The sequence below is a fragment of the Dermacentor andersoni genome, chromosome 3 (genome assembly GCF_023375885.2).
Source record: "Dermacentor andersoni chromosome 3, qqDerAnde1_hic_scaffold, whole genome shotgun sequence".
NCBI lineage: Eukaryota > Metazoa > Arthropoda > Arachnida > Ixodida > Ixodidae > Dermacentor > Dermacentor andersoni.
Window position 1 is genome coordinate 185460119 of NC_092816.1, and position 14477 is coordinate 185474595.

At 45.2% G+C, this 14477-nt stretch overlaps 1 long non-coding RNA gene across 1 annotated transcript in view; it reads right to left on the reverse strand.

The window, feature by feature from the left end:
- Positions 1-382: 382 nt before the first annotated feature.
- Positions 383-14477, reverse strand: part of LOC129383033 (uncharacterized) — a 63002-nt gene continuing 48907 nt past the window's right edge. The window contains exons 2-4 of the long non-coding RNA XR_011893177.1: positions 8822-8914; positions 2858-3088; positions 383-578 (exon numbers count right to left, since the gene is read on the reverse strand). This is a non-coding gene — a long non-coding RNA (uncharacterized lncRNA). The remainder of the gene's footprint in view (positions 579-2857; positions 3089-8821; positions 8915-14477) is intronic.

A 14477-nucleotide genomic window follows, 5' to 3' on the forward strand; every position in this document is an offset into this window, starting at 1 on the left:
ACGTCGGAGATGCAGATGACTACGTCATAGTGTATATTTGCCTGCTCATGTGCGCCATGATTCGAGCTGTAAACCTCGAGCTAGTCAAAGGCATGACCGCCACAAGATTTCTCAACCCTTTCCTGCGCTTTCTGTCGCGGCGGGGGCTTCCTTCTGTTGCATATTCAAACAGCACTTTAACATTGAAGAAGAGCGAGAGAACTTTCAAGATCCTGGCAATCATCAAGAAACGAAGAAGTTTGTAACTGCATCGCTAGCCATCACATAAAAGGGAAATTCATCACCGATAATGCACCACGGTGGGGTGGTCTTTACGAGAGACTTCTCAGATCTGTCAAACTAACATTGAAGAGCAGAGCAAGACAAGTGACAAACAGTAGCATTGGCTTTTACAGGCTTTATGAGGATAATGACGACCGCGTGGTACCAACGTAGTGCTGTACCTCGCCTGAATATTACGGAAAGTTCCTGTAGACGTGTCGTCCATTTAGTGGCATGCTAGGGCGAAGGTTGTTCACCAGGTGCACCGTACGGTTCTGACGCTTACGTTCGGCTTCTAGGTGGCGGAAGACTTCCAGCTGTAATGAAGAAGACACCTTGGCAGATAAGCAATATCATCATAAAGAGCGAGAAATTCCTTTTTTTTATTGAAGTGGCTTCAATGGCGCTAAGATAAGGAGGTGTCGCTTCAGTTCCTTGCAGCTTCAACGACAGTTAATTTCACTCTGCAGTAAATCTGATCTGTTCGTTGTTTGTAGCTGCTACAGTATATAAGGGAAGGAGATATTAGCTTAATTGGTGAACAGATACGTTGTGCCCGCTTAGTAGAGACATTAGAAAGGTTTAACTCGTCCGGTGTTCCGGTAAAACGCAGGCGGACGGCATGAACGTTGGGGCGTTGCGGCGGAAGCGTAACCTTGAGCGGTCTGCATGGTGCAGCCACCTGGTGCTCAAACAGAGAGAAACAGCTAACATTGCATTAACCAAATGTATTTTACTTTGTTGCGGGTGTAAATTTTTGGCAGCAACACGATTACGCCAGTGCCGAAAATTTACACTAGCAGCGAAGAATACCCTCGGTTAATGCAATATTAGCTGCTTCTGTCTGTTTGAGCACTGCGCCACCAGGTGACTGCACCACGCAGACCCTCACGTTTACGCCTCCGTCCCAACGCCCCATCCGTCTGCGTTTTACCGGAATACCGTACAAGCTAAACCTCTCTATTACTGCATTAGCAAATAGCCGTACAGAAATAACTCAGAATCAAAATTGTCATCGCCATAGATAGAACCTGCCTTCCTGCTCTCTAGAATTGCGTTGACCGAAATGACATCGGCTCATAAAAATCAACTTTACTTACTTCAACAAAGAAATTAAGCACCAAGAGTGTTGGAATATTGAGAATGTAAACGTTGCATGGAGTGGTACAACGGCTAAAGAAATAAAATAGCCTATTTGGGGGTCCCTAGTGCTTTATGTCCTTACCTGAATGTATCAAAACATATGAAGCTTAAAGGACAACGTAAAAACCTCAATATAGGATTCCGCACCTTCTACATCAAAAAAAAAAAAATGTCAGCGCCCTTACACCTTGTGAAGAAGGATTACCAACGAAGTTGTTTATTTGGGCCCCTTAATGGCAAGCTGCACGTCCGCCTCGGGTCGGCCCGGCATTGCACTAACTTCGGGATCGTCACATGTATGGGGAGTGCTTAACGCCTGCTTCACATCCGCCTCGGGTTGGCACTGTATCGCACTATCTCCGGGGTCGGCTCACGTATGGGGAGTACATGATACTTGCTTCGCCTCCGCCACCGGTAGGCCGGGTATTGCACTTTCTTCGGGGTCCGCCCACGTATGGGGAATGCTTAACGCATGCTTCACGTCCGTCGCGGATCGGCCCAGTATTGTAGCTTCTTCGGGATCAGCCCACGTACGAGGAGTGCTTAACGCCTGCTTCACCTCCGCTCCGCGCCCGCCCTGTATTGCGCTATCTTCGGGATCGGCCAACGTATGGGGAGTGCGTAACGCCTGCTTCACCTCCACCGCGGATCGACCCGGTGTTGCACTTTCTTCGGGATCCGCCCACGTATGGGCCGATCCCGTTCATAACTATCCCGTGCTTAACGCCTGCTGAACCTCCGCCGCGGGTTGGCACGGTATCGCACAATCTTCGGGATCGCGCCACCTATGGGGAGTGCTTAATGCCTGCTTCCCCTCCGCGACCGGTAGACCGGGTATTGCACTTTCTTCGGTATCAACCCACGTATGGTGAATGCTTAACGCCTGCTTCACCTCCGCTGCTGGTCCGTCCCGTATTCCGCTATCTTCGGTATCGGCCCACATATGGGGAGTACGTAAAGCCTGCTTCCCTTTCGCCGCAGGGTCGGCCTTGCATTGTACTATCTTCGGGATCGGCCCGCATAAGGACGTTTTATTCTGGTCGAGCCGCGTCAATCACGGCGGGCACTCAACGTCATGAATGCTGGTGGCGTCTGATGCAGACGTTGGAGGAAAAGGCTCAAGTTTTGTGTCAACACACGGGCAGGACCCGGGGTTAACTAGCCCTTACCAGCTTTGCTGTAAAAGTGACCTCCCGGCTAACCTTCAAACGCGTCTTCATAAAACGCCATCGAACTGAGTTAGTGCCGCAACACCTGAAGTGCTGGTTATTCGAGAGCTGCTAAATGTAGTTGTTGTACTGAACTGGTGCAAGAAAAATAAAGCTACTCATTGAGACAGTAGCTGCTACAAGACCATGATGTGCCAATCAGAGACATGTGCGTGCCCGTGCTCGCCCAATTAGCAACGCATGAGCTTTTAAGGAACTGTAATCGCGAAATGTCTTGCGCTCACCTGTGATTTGCCTATTTTCTCCTCGTTCTTTAGCACAGCCCAGATGACTGCCTCGGAGCATGGCGGTGTCGTGAGGGACCCTCGATATAGATAGGACAGCGATGGGTTCAGCGGGAGAAGGTCCACCAGTGATGCGAGGTGAGGCACTCTCACTCGCCTTGCAGCTCGCTTATTCATCTGACGCAGTGCTGTTACGACGCTCCTCAGTGCCCAGTTTTCACGCCCATCGACCTGCAGCGGTTCCCATTTGGTGTCGCATGAGAAAGCTTGCAAAAGGAGCTCCGTTAGAAAACTAAACCTTCCGGATAATATCTGTGGAAATCCACACTGGCCGGTTCGGTAACAACAATGCACCACAGGGTCTACGGCAAGAAACAAGTCCCAATGTAATGATATGTTGTCCAATGCACTCTTTATGCGCCTACTAGTCCAGAAAGTTACCATGTTAATTTATCACAATTAATGCATATGATGGCTTTGGCTAATAAAGTCTACTTACCATGAATATGACAGTTACTTCACTATTATTTCACCTTTATTCTAATTAGTGGCCACATGAGTTCAATGAAGAATATTAGTATTAAGCGAATCAGCAAACGTCGATAACAGGTGATTTCGGCTATGTGATGGGGCAGGCCGTTCCAGTCGGCTGATGATCGGCAAAAGAAAGATGCAGAGAAGGTTGTAGTACGGCTGCGCGGACGGGTTACTTGCAAGGAATACCCTGTACGCAGGGGATGGCGAGGGGGTGGAACCAATACATATGGTGCATCATAGAGCGAGCTGTAAGGAAACTTATGAAAGAGGATTAACGAATCAATGTGAAGCCGGGACGATAGCTTGTTTAAGGCGGACGGTGCTTTTAGTGGTGATAAGCTAGTGTTGCAAGAATACGAAGAATGAATGAATTTTGCCTCACGATTCTGAATTACTTCTAGTGCATTGATAAGGTAAGTTTGTTGTGGTGACCAGATGGGGGATACGTATTCAAGTTTCGGACGTACGGGCGTCTAGAATACCAGCATTTTCACGTGTTCCGGTGCATCACGCAGGTGGTGTTTTAGGAATACCAATGTTTGGTTAGCGGAGGCAGTAATGCGCGTTACACGAGCAGACCAGTCTAAGTCTTATGAAAGGGTGATGCCAAAGTATTTAAATGTGTCCACTTTTTCTAAGGTAGTATTAGTGATAATATACGGTGAGTATAAGGGCCGATGGCGGCGAGTGAAGCACCTTAGTGTACATTTATTGGGGTTAAGGGTCATTAACCAGTCGTTGCAACAGTCTTGCACTTTGTTAAGATGATTTTGCGAAATACTGTGGTCAGAGTCCTCAGTAATTATGCTGTAGATGACAATTGTCAGCGAGCATATGGATTTGAGAGGAAACATTAAGAAGGAGGTGGTTAATATAAATAGGAAGAAGTAGGTGGCCTAGAAGGTTACGTTGTGCGACGCCAAATGTTACAGAGAGGGGCACGAAAGTGGATTATTGACATGCACTGACTGTGATCGGTTAGTGAGAAATTCAATAATCCAATTTAATATGTCAGGGTGCAAGTTCAGCTGGCAGAGCTTGAGTAACAGGTGTTGGTGAGGTAACTCATTAAATGCTTTAGCATAATCCAGGAAAATCGATTTGGGTGTTAGCATCGAGATTAACGTGTGAGTCATGAACGAGCATAGCAAGTTGCGTTTCGCCCGACAGACCCTTACGGAAGCCATGCTGGGATGGGTGAAAGAAATTGTTAGTGTCAAGGAAGTGCATAATTTGGGTGAAAATGACGTGCTCCATTATGTTGCGGGGTACGCTGGTTAGGGAAATCGGTCGGTAGTTAAGATGTGAGGTTTTATTACCTGATTTGTAGATTGGAACGACCTGCCCTTTCTTCCAGGCGACGGGGATGCTACGGGAAGATAAAGACTCTGAGAAGGTTATACTAAAGTATGCTGCGCAGAAGAGTTTAGTATTTTTTAACAGTTTAAAGTTGATGCCATCCGCCCCTAGTGAAGATGAGAGTTTTAGCTTTTCAATTATTGCCGTTATGCCATGTTCAGTGAATTCGATGGGTAACATAACAGATTGCACATGTGAAGGTGGCATAGGCAACCGAGCATCAGGTTCAGTGGTGAATACAGATGAAAACGCGTGGTTAGATGCATCGGCACACTCTTGTTCGGGGATTACTGTATCGTTATGGTCGGCGATAGTGATAGTGATGCTTAGTACACAAGGCAAACTGTCATCGAAAAACGAGTGCTTTTCGCGTCGTATGGCTGAGAGAGAAAGAATCTCCGCCTCGTATTGTTTGTCCCAGGGCACAGCACAATTGCTTTTCTTTGGCGAACGAAAAATTCGTTTTTTCGTGTTTTCTAATGTCGATAATTTTTTTTTGTGAACCAAGGTTTATTGCTGTTAGTACGTACTGGAATAACTGGAATGTGGTTAGTTGCAAGGCCAGTCATTTTTTGTTAGAAGATCGACCAATTTGCTTGAAGTGGGCGGTTGTGGAATTCAGCACTGAACGTGGCGTAGAAGGACATAAGTTCGTTGTTAATGGCTTCGTAGTTGCCTTTGTCTTATAGGCGTATTATTTTATTCCATGATTCTCGTTTTGGAAAGGTAAGGTTAAAGACAGTATGGATTACATTATGGTCGCTAATTGCCCGGAGATAAGATATCGAAGATAGGCTAGACGGATTGTTAGTTAAAATGAGATCTAAAATGCTGGCCGAGTCCTTCACTAGACGTGTTGGTTCTAAGACTGGCTGGGTTGAGTGGAAATTAAAGCAGACTTCGAGGAAATTATTTCCGCTTGTACTAGCCGACAAAGTTGGATAGCTATCCCAATTGATATTAGGGAAATTAAAGCCTCTGAAGAGCAAAATCTGAGCGTTCGTGTATTTTTTCATTAGTACATCTAAGACGCAGTTGAGCTTGTCAGTAAAGCTAGTGTCTGCTCGCGGGGGGGGGGGGGGGGGTAGCAAACGCCCACCAAAATAGTTTGCGGGGTTGCACGAAAGAGTAGCCATAATATTTCAAGGTCCCTTGGGTTGTGGACAACAGAGCAGGGTATCGTATTACTAACGATGATGAGCACCCCGCCGCCTCTAGAGTGCTGGCGATCGTTACGGAAAACATGGGAACCGGGTAGGTTATCCATGACCTCGGCCTCGGATACGTCAGTGGTTAGCCAGGTTTCGGTATGCATCAACAAGATACATCCAGATAGTAAAATCAGATTATATACAGCGTCACGTTTGGAAGGTAAGCTACGTATGTTAGAATATATTGATGAAATAGTGTTGTTAGGGCGGGTTGTCCTTATCGAACGGTGTGTTGAATGACGGTGATGCAGCATTGCTATTAGATTTTTTTGTACATTTCGTAGTTTCATCGTACATGTACTTAGCAGATCCTACAAATAGAGTTTTGTAGCGTAATGAAAATGGAACTGATTTGGTCCTCGCGAAAGCCAAGAGATTTTTCCGGGCATATTGTACAGTACGAGAGTAGTCTTCGCGAATGCTATAGTTAGTCCCTTTCAACTTGCGTCCGTTAGACAAAATTTCTTCTTTTGTTTTATAAAAGAAGAATTTTACGATTATAGGGCGGTTTCGGTTATCAGAATGGCGGCCGAGACGATGCGCACATGTATACAATCTCCCCGGGATTCACGGTCATGCTTAATTGGTCTGCGCAAAGTAGAATGATTTTTTTCCACTGCCTGAGCGGCGGATTCAGACCACTTGGGTCGGGCATACCGAAGAATATAAGGTTGTTGCGGCGGGCCCGGTTTTCGGCGTCATCGATGCGCGCTTCTATATTGAAGATTGCGTGTCGTCACATCCGCAGAAGTCTCAGATGTTTCAACCCGCTGCTGCAGGTCTTCAATTTTTGACAGTGGCTCTCGACGGCGTGCATTCTTCTGTTTAGTTCGGAAATCGATTTCTTAGTCTCGACTAGTTCGCTTTTTAAACCTTTAATCTGGTTAATTAACTGCGATTGCCTCCGCGGACAGCTTCTTTAGTTCAGTTAGTACAGCGTCAAAGTCAGCACCGGGCTTAGTTTTTATGTCGCCCGAGAGTAGCAGCAAGGAGCGTGAGACACGAATACTATTCATAGCGATGGTAAACAGACACTGGGGGCTCGGCAGCAGTACCAAAACGTAGACGTTTGATGTGTTTGCGCAAACACTATAACTCTAAAGAGGAAGCTGCCTAAGATATGTCACGCCAGCACTTTCATCTCGTCTATACTGCACCACAAGCTGCAGGAAATTAGGTGACGGAGCTTCAATACCGCCACCCCCCGACAATATTTAGGAGTCCCCAAGCGAAGCCTAAGAGTGTTTTTCTACCAGGCAAAAAGTAATTCGCGTTATAAAGAAAGAAAAGCAGACATTAGCACTTCTGGCTCCACCACAGTAGTATACGCAGGCACAGCATGTCCGCACTCCTCAAGAACGAGTTCTGTGACAGCCACGCAGCGTTGCTCTCATCCGCTGAGCGCTGTCTTAATAGGAAGCTTTAGCTCGGGTGCTCCTATCTGAATACATGTAAAATGAGAATTCGTTTTTCTTGGCAACCACTCTACCAAACTTGACGAGGTTTCTTGCATTTAAAAGAAAAACATAAAATCTAGTGATTGTTGGTTTCCAATTTTCGATTTAGGTTGATAATCTTTTATTAAAAAGTGTCAAAAATAAAACATTTTCAGAAAACGAAACTATCCAGTTTAAACTCTGTAACACAGCAAGCAAAGATGATATTATAATTCTGGGAATTGCATGTGATGATGAGTAATTGAGTAATATGAAAATACAGCTTATGCAGAACCCTTGTGCCCAACGTGACAAGTTCATGTAAGATATAAATTGACATATCCAATTTGTTCGCTTTGAGTGATCTACTGGTTACCATTCACAGAACCGCGATATCTGCTTTTCATGCACAGCTATTAATTCACAAGCTTCGTGCGTCTCTTTTTTTCAAGCTTTCAAATTTTTGAAAATCCTTTTTGTAAAAGTCTGGCCTAAATCGAAATTGCGCTTTCGAGAGTCAATATCATTTAAGTTTCTCTCTCAAATACAACGAATTTTATTAAAATCGGTCCAGTGGTTATTGCAGAAAAACGTCTTTTTTGTTTTACATGTATTTGAATAGGCCGTGTCGGAGTAGGCCCGAGATAGAGCTTCCTCTTAAGCGGAACCGCTTCAACCACGCAATATGGCATTTATTTTTTATTGTCTTAGGCTTGCTCAGCATCTGCACATAATGTTCCACGTCACCGGTTTAGGAATTGGCAGAATTTTGAATAATTAAGTCTCATGGTCCCCCGTGTCGTCATGAGGATCCCAAACGCTCGAATATCGTGCATGTCTAGTCAAGTACGCCCGATGAATTACTATATTTAACACTGTGTTGTCGGCCCAGTGTTACGGATGATAATAGTACGAGTAGGGATTATAACTTCCCGTTTCGCTGTAGCGGACGGTTGCATATTTATTTCGACAACCTGAGGTTTTTCAATGTCGGACGCAAACATGTTAGAATCGCATTATTGCATCTCTCCCCCAAGGATACGTGATCTCACCGGCCTTGAGAATCGCACCCGTCACCTCATGCTCGGTAGTGCAGCTCCACAGCCACCGATTTCCTGCGTTCCATGAAACTCATTGGCGAGGTTAACCCAATTCTGTATAAGAGGTTATGTCCGCCGCGTAACAGCTTCTTAAATTAAGTTGTAGGGAGTGTCAATTACCTCGTTTATCTACAATGTAATGAAACCCAGGAATTCCCCACTTCATAAATTTTGAACCTGCATCTGCCTTGTCTTCCTTTAACTTAGTCCGCGTACTAGCTTTATCCACTCGACAAGTATTTCATTAACCTTTAGCAGGATTTCCAGGTAACCTTTTTGAGTACGGAGAACAATTGCGCTGACTACGAGTCAAGGTCGTACCTTGAAGAGAACACCGACAACTAGGAGGCCGTCGGGGTGTTTGTAAGCCTCTCTGGCACTGCCATATTCAGTGTTGATATGTACCAGGTGCATCTGAAAAAAGACACATATAAACCTGAGCCGAATAAGACTTAGATGACCAATAAAAAACACCAATTGCTTGTACTCCCCGCTTAATCTACTCATGTTAACGAGCTGTTCCAGCTAAAGCTTGCTATGCCTACACAGAAGGAAATTCAACGTGACCAGTACATTCGTTCCTCGCCTTCTCCACCGGACAATACAAAATACAATTTGAGGCATAGGTTACCTACAAATACAGGCACCGACTACCGGGGAGGGGGGGGGGGGGGCCTCCGCGGCCCGCGCCTCCTCCGGAGTATTCCGGGGGGGAGGAGGGGGGGACTGAGCCCTTCCCCCGATGCCAAAGCCTACCCCCCTCCCCCCTTAACGTGTCATTGCGAGAGTTTTGTCACATCATTTGAGGTATCTTTTGACTTCCCTAGCCCGTTTCTCTTAAAGCTTTGTTATGGCTAATAGCTTACTGCCTCATTGTGCACGGATTTCACTTCATACTTTGCTTTATTTCTGCGAATTCTAACAATAAGAGAACGAGTGCATTAGAAGTACCAGCGGCGGCTGCTTCATCCATATTTTTTCACTGCATCATAATTAGTATCATCGTCATCATCATCGCAGCCTGTTTTAGGTTCACTGTAAGATGAAGGTCTCTCTCCCTGTGATCTCCAATTAACCCTGTCGTGCGCCAACCGATTCCAACTAGCGCCCGCGAATTCTCACATCAACACTGATTTAAGTTTCTACTGTAAACATTAGGCACGCATACAATATATTTGAATATATTCACTGGACAAAGCTCATTATATCTTTAAAGAGAAGGACGTAGCCAATTAACAATTATTTCTAAAGGTATGGATGGCTTATGCCTATAGAATGAATATGTTGCTGTATGGTCACCTCGCTTCAAAATGCTCTGCGTGCTTTTTTGACACTGAGAAGAAAACCTGTAGACTTAAGTAACGCCTTAGGCGGAGTCTTTGATCGATGGCGTATGAAATGCACTTCAATGATATTTGTCTCAGGGTTCTTTCTGTTTGCAGTATGCAAATATAACGACTCACTAATAAACTTCTAATAATTTGCAACATTTATTAGGGATGGAAACATCATCAATTGAATGCTGAGGTTGTAAATATATGCACGGTGTCCCAATTAACTATCAGGCACCAAGATTTAAAAAGAAGAATGCGTTACTCGAAAGAAACCTAGTCCATATTGTTTCCAGTACAGTGGAGTAGCTGTCAGTAAATTTTTCATTACTGTGATGTAATTAGGTAATTGAAATTAATTATGGAACTCGAGGTGTACTATCAACATTATCAACGTGTCAATGAGGCATTTGAAGGCCCAGCCAAGGGACATCGAACTGCGGTATACTCAGCGACGTACTAATTGCGTACGAATTCTTTCCGACTGGTAAATAAACCCTGCAAGATATGACGAACACCACGTGGTTGCGCTCCCACCCGCATCATAAAGCAGCGCCCTCGTACAGGCTTCTTCAGAGTTAGCCACAACGAAATGAAGGAAATAAAGAAAAGAATATCCGCCCAAGCACTCCATACCGACAGTTAACCAGCGAAGCTGAAACGTGGCCCCGGTGTTTACCACTTGGTTAACCCTGACGGTTCATTAAATGACGGCTTGGTAGGCTGTCGGATCCTCGGTACGCTATTGCTGCTTGCACTCTGCTGCACGAGGCCGTTCTTGTGCCAGGGCTGCAGCATCGGGACGGCGCTAACGAGCTCGTTCCCGTTTCTGCTCGCGGCGTTGCTGATGGAAAGCTGCCTGCTCTTGAGGAGTCGATATGTCGCGTGGCCTACACATATCGTAGCCGGGAAGAAACTGCTGCGCGCCCGCTTGGCTGTGACGGAGAGCAACTACGACACCACTGGCGCAGTCGATCGCGCACCTCTCTTTCGCTTTTTTTTTGCGCATTCGCATTGGGTTGCGCCGGAGGAGTTTTCGACGTACAGGCGACAGACGGATGAATCGGCTAGAAATACGCAGCTTCACTGTGAAACAGTGATCGAGCTAGTGCCTTATCTGCCCTGCCTCAGTATACCTATCACCACAAAAGCTAGTTGGCAACGTCATTGCATATGTTTAGAGATGCGTTTTGTTTCGTCCCAGTCGCAATGTCTTTCTCTAAGGAGCAGAAGGTAAAAATGATCCTTGCCTTGGGAACTGCGCATGACAACAAGAGGAAGGCCGCAAATATGTACCAGTCATGTACGTGTGACGTCAACTATCGTCAGAAATGATAAAAATCGGAGACGAATTTGGAGCTTCAAGGAACAGCGGCGTAGGACTCCATCTTTGAGTCCTAGCCTACACACGGATGTTCTAGCATTTATGGCCTCAAAACATCATGCTAGCGTGCGGCACGTGGTTGCCAAGGTATAAATTTCCAAGTAATCAGTTTGGAGGATTCTAAATGACAGCCTTTCATCCGTACCACCTTAACCATCACCAAAGTGTGAGAGATAGGGACCTGTAGAATTGTCTAGATTTCTCGTATCGGGTCCTAACAAAAGCCGATGAGTAACCGGACCTTTTGAGCAACATCATGTGCACAGATGAAGCCAATTTTCCCAGAAAACCCCAGGTAAATTTGCATAATACGCACTATTGGAGTGAGTACTACAATGCATACTAGGTAAAGCGCAAACGGCACCATTACCAGTGGTCATTTAATGTGTGATGCGTAATTTACGCCGGTGCTATAATCTGTCCCATTCATTTGAAACGCAAACTGACTGGATAGCTTTACGTGGACGAAATCCTTGAAGGAGTGGCGATAAGCTGTCACGTCTTCCACTTCTGTGGTATCAGCAAGATGGAGCACCAGCGCACAGCAGCAGCCGAGCACGAAACTAGCTGGATGCGACTTTTCATGCTCAATAGAGTGGAAGGCACGGAGCTGTCAGGTGACCCAGCCGGCCAATTTACCTCTCTCCAATCAATTTCTTTCTTTGGGGTTATGTGAAAGATTGTGCTTGCATGATTGATAAGGACGTCAGAGTAGCCCAAAACAAGAACAACAGAGGTCTGCCGTAGAATTCGAGCGGCGGTCATCAAGAAAGCCACTAAAGATGTGATAAAGCGGACTCAGTACTGCGTAGCTGCACAAGGAGACTTATTCCAACACGTCCTCTAGGCAGCAGCTGGTGTGCAACGGCGCTTACAAATTCACAGATAATAGGGGAACACTGAAAGCTGATGTATTTTTTTAAATATTTGCAAATTCGGCTCATTCAGAAGTGGTTATTTACTTCTTGAACATATCGGTTTTGCCTTTTCTCAATACCTGGGTCGCTTCCCGTTCTGTTTATTTCACTTTTACTTTACGCAATAGAATAGTTGTTTGCAGCACGTATACTCTCATGAATAATAAAACAATCAATTTAATTTGGCTGTGGTCCAATGCAAGTTTCTGGCGCGAACTATAGCTGCGCGCGCACTCTTTCCATGCAGCGCGAGCAAAGCTGGGATTCTTGAAACGCTCTATGCCAATTACATTGCTTTTCGCATTTCGTGCGTGGTCAGAGCGGCGTTTTGGCCATGTTATCAAGCGGAGCTTTTGTTATCAATGTGATCAGTCGGCCTTCAGAGACGGATAAGAAGTGTGGCGTAGAGAGGAAGGAATAGCTGCAAAGCCGCGAAACCTGCTGTTGGTGTTCCTTCCGTACCTTTATCAAGGTGATGCGCTCTCTCTTCGGGTTTGCGACAGGCAGTGCAATTGCTTTCAATCAGCTTATTTGAGGTCACTGCTTTAATATGCGGATCGGATCGCAGTCACGGGGCATTTTTCACATTTCGAGAGGTTTGTTTTCCAGTTGAAAAAAAAAAAATTACTCAATTAATACGTCGCTGAAAACACAGCAGTTAGATGTCATTTAGGGGTACCTACAAATGCCTCATTGACGCTTCAATAATTGATTGATGGTTATTCTTTTTTGGCGCAAGGGCCAGAAATGGCCAGAGAGCGCCATGACAATTGGTGATTAATGACAATGAGGATAGTTGAATATGGTGGGAATCGAGTGGCTGTATATTGGCCTAAAATATTCATTGTTAATGGTGTAAAATATGTATCCATTAAAATATTGTCAATGAGAAGTGAGTCTTATGGTTCTAAAAGCACCTTGTGAAGGCTTAGATACTAAAACATGTTAATTTATAGCAGCACCAGTGCCTCTGCGGAGCCCTTCAGCGCAAGGGCTGCGAGGCATGTGCTCTATAAGTGATTTCATTGCAGCTACAGCCTCAAGGAAGAGGTTGTGCTACAAATAGCCTGGCCAAATAGTTTCTATGGTATTCGTTTCTTTTAAGAACTTGAGCACTAATTTAAAATTAAATAGAGGGTCATGCCTAAAGAGAAGACTTGGTGTAAAGGTACATTATGACGGTATAAGAAAGGAAAGAACTTTTTTCTCTCTTTTTCTAATAATGGGCACTGAACGAGAACATGAAGGACTGTAAGTCTACTTCCACGCCTAGTGCATGTCGGAGGGTTAGTTCCAGTTAGAATATACGAGAGTACTATAGGTGTGCCCAATTCTTAACCTACAGAGCAGTACTTCCTGGTTTCTTGTTTTCTCAGAGATCCAGTTCCCTATTATTAGTTTGATTAGATGCAGTTTGTTAGATACCTGAGTGTCCCATTGCCGTTGCCAATATTTCCGTAGTTTATACTGTAAAAATGGCTTAAGGTCTGTGTAGGGTACAGGTATATTAATGTTTGCATCACAAAAAGGCACGGATGTAGCCCTTTCGTCAGCATCTACGTTGCCCTCTAGCCCTCTATGGCCAGGCATCCAACAAAGAAAAATCATTTGCTTCTACATGTGTGCTGAACATAGAAGGTTGTAGACTTCATTAAGGATATAATTTTTTGTTTTCATAGACTTGACATGCAACTAACAACGCTCATTGAGTCTGTGAATATTTCAGACTTTGTTATACCTGCTTGTTCTATATGTTTCACAGCAGAGAGGATTGCGTATGCCTCCACTGTGAAAATGCTGCTGTTTGGATTTATTGCACCAGACGTTGAAAATGAAGGTCCGAGCGCTGCATAAGCTACACCATAAGTAGACGTTGAAGCGTCTGTATAGACCTCCGCGCAGGAGTACTTCGTCTGGAGTTCGACGAAGTGTGAATGTATATGCACCTCAGGCGCATGTTTTGTTATTGTGACGAAAGACATATCTCACTGGATAGACTGCCATTCCCAAGGTGGTGCAAGGTTAGTGGGAGTCATTAGGACTGTTTCTTGATGTTGAATGCCGGTTTCATTAGCCAGTTGTTCTAAGCGCACAGATAGAGGAGCTCGAACGGATGGGCGGTTACGGTAAAGTCTTGCAGAAGATAAGTCAAGTACAGTTGAGTAACACGCATGTTCGTCATTCGGTTTACATATTAAAAAGTAGGAGAAGCTCAGATATGTTCTGCGTAGGTGTAGGAACCATTCGTTCGCTTCGACATAGACTTTCCACAGGGCTTGTCCTAAATGCGTCGGTTGCCAGCCGTATACCTAGATTGTGGACCGGGTCGAGAATTTTGAGAGCGC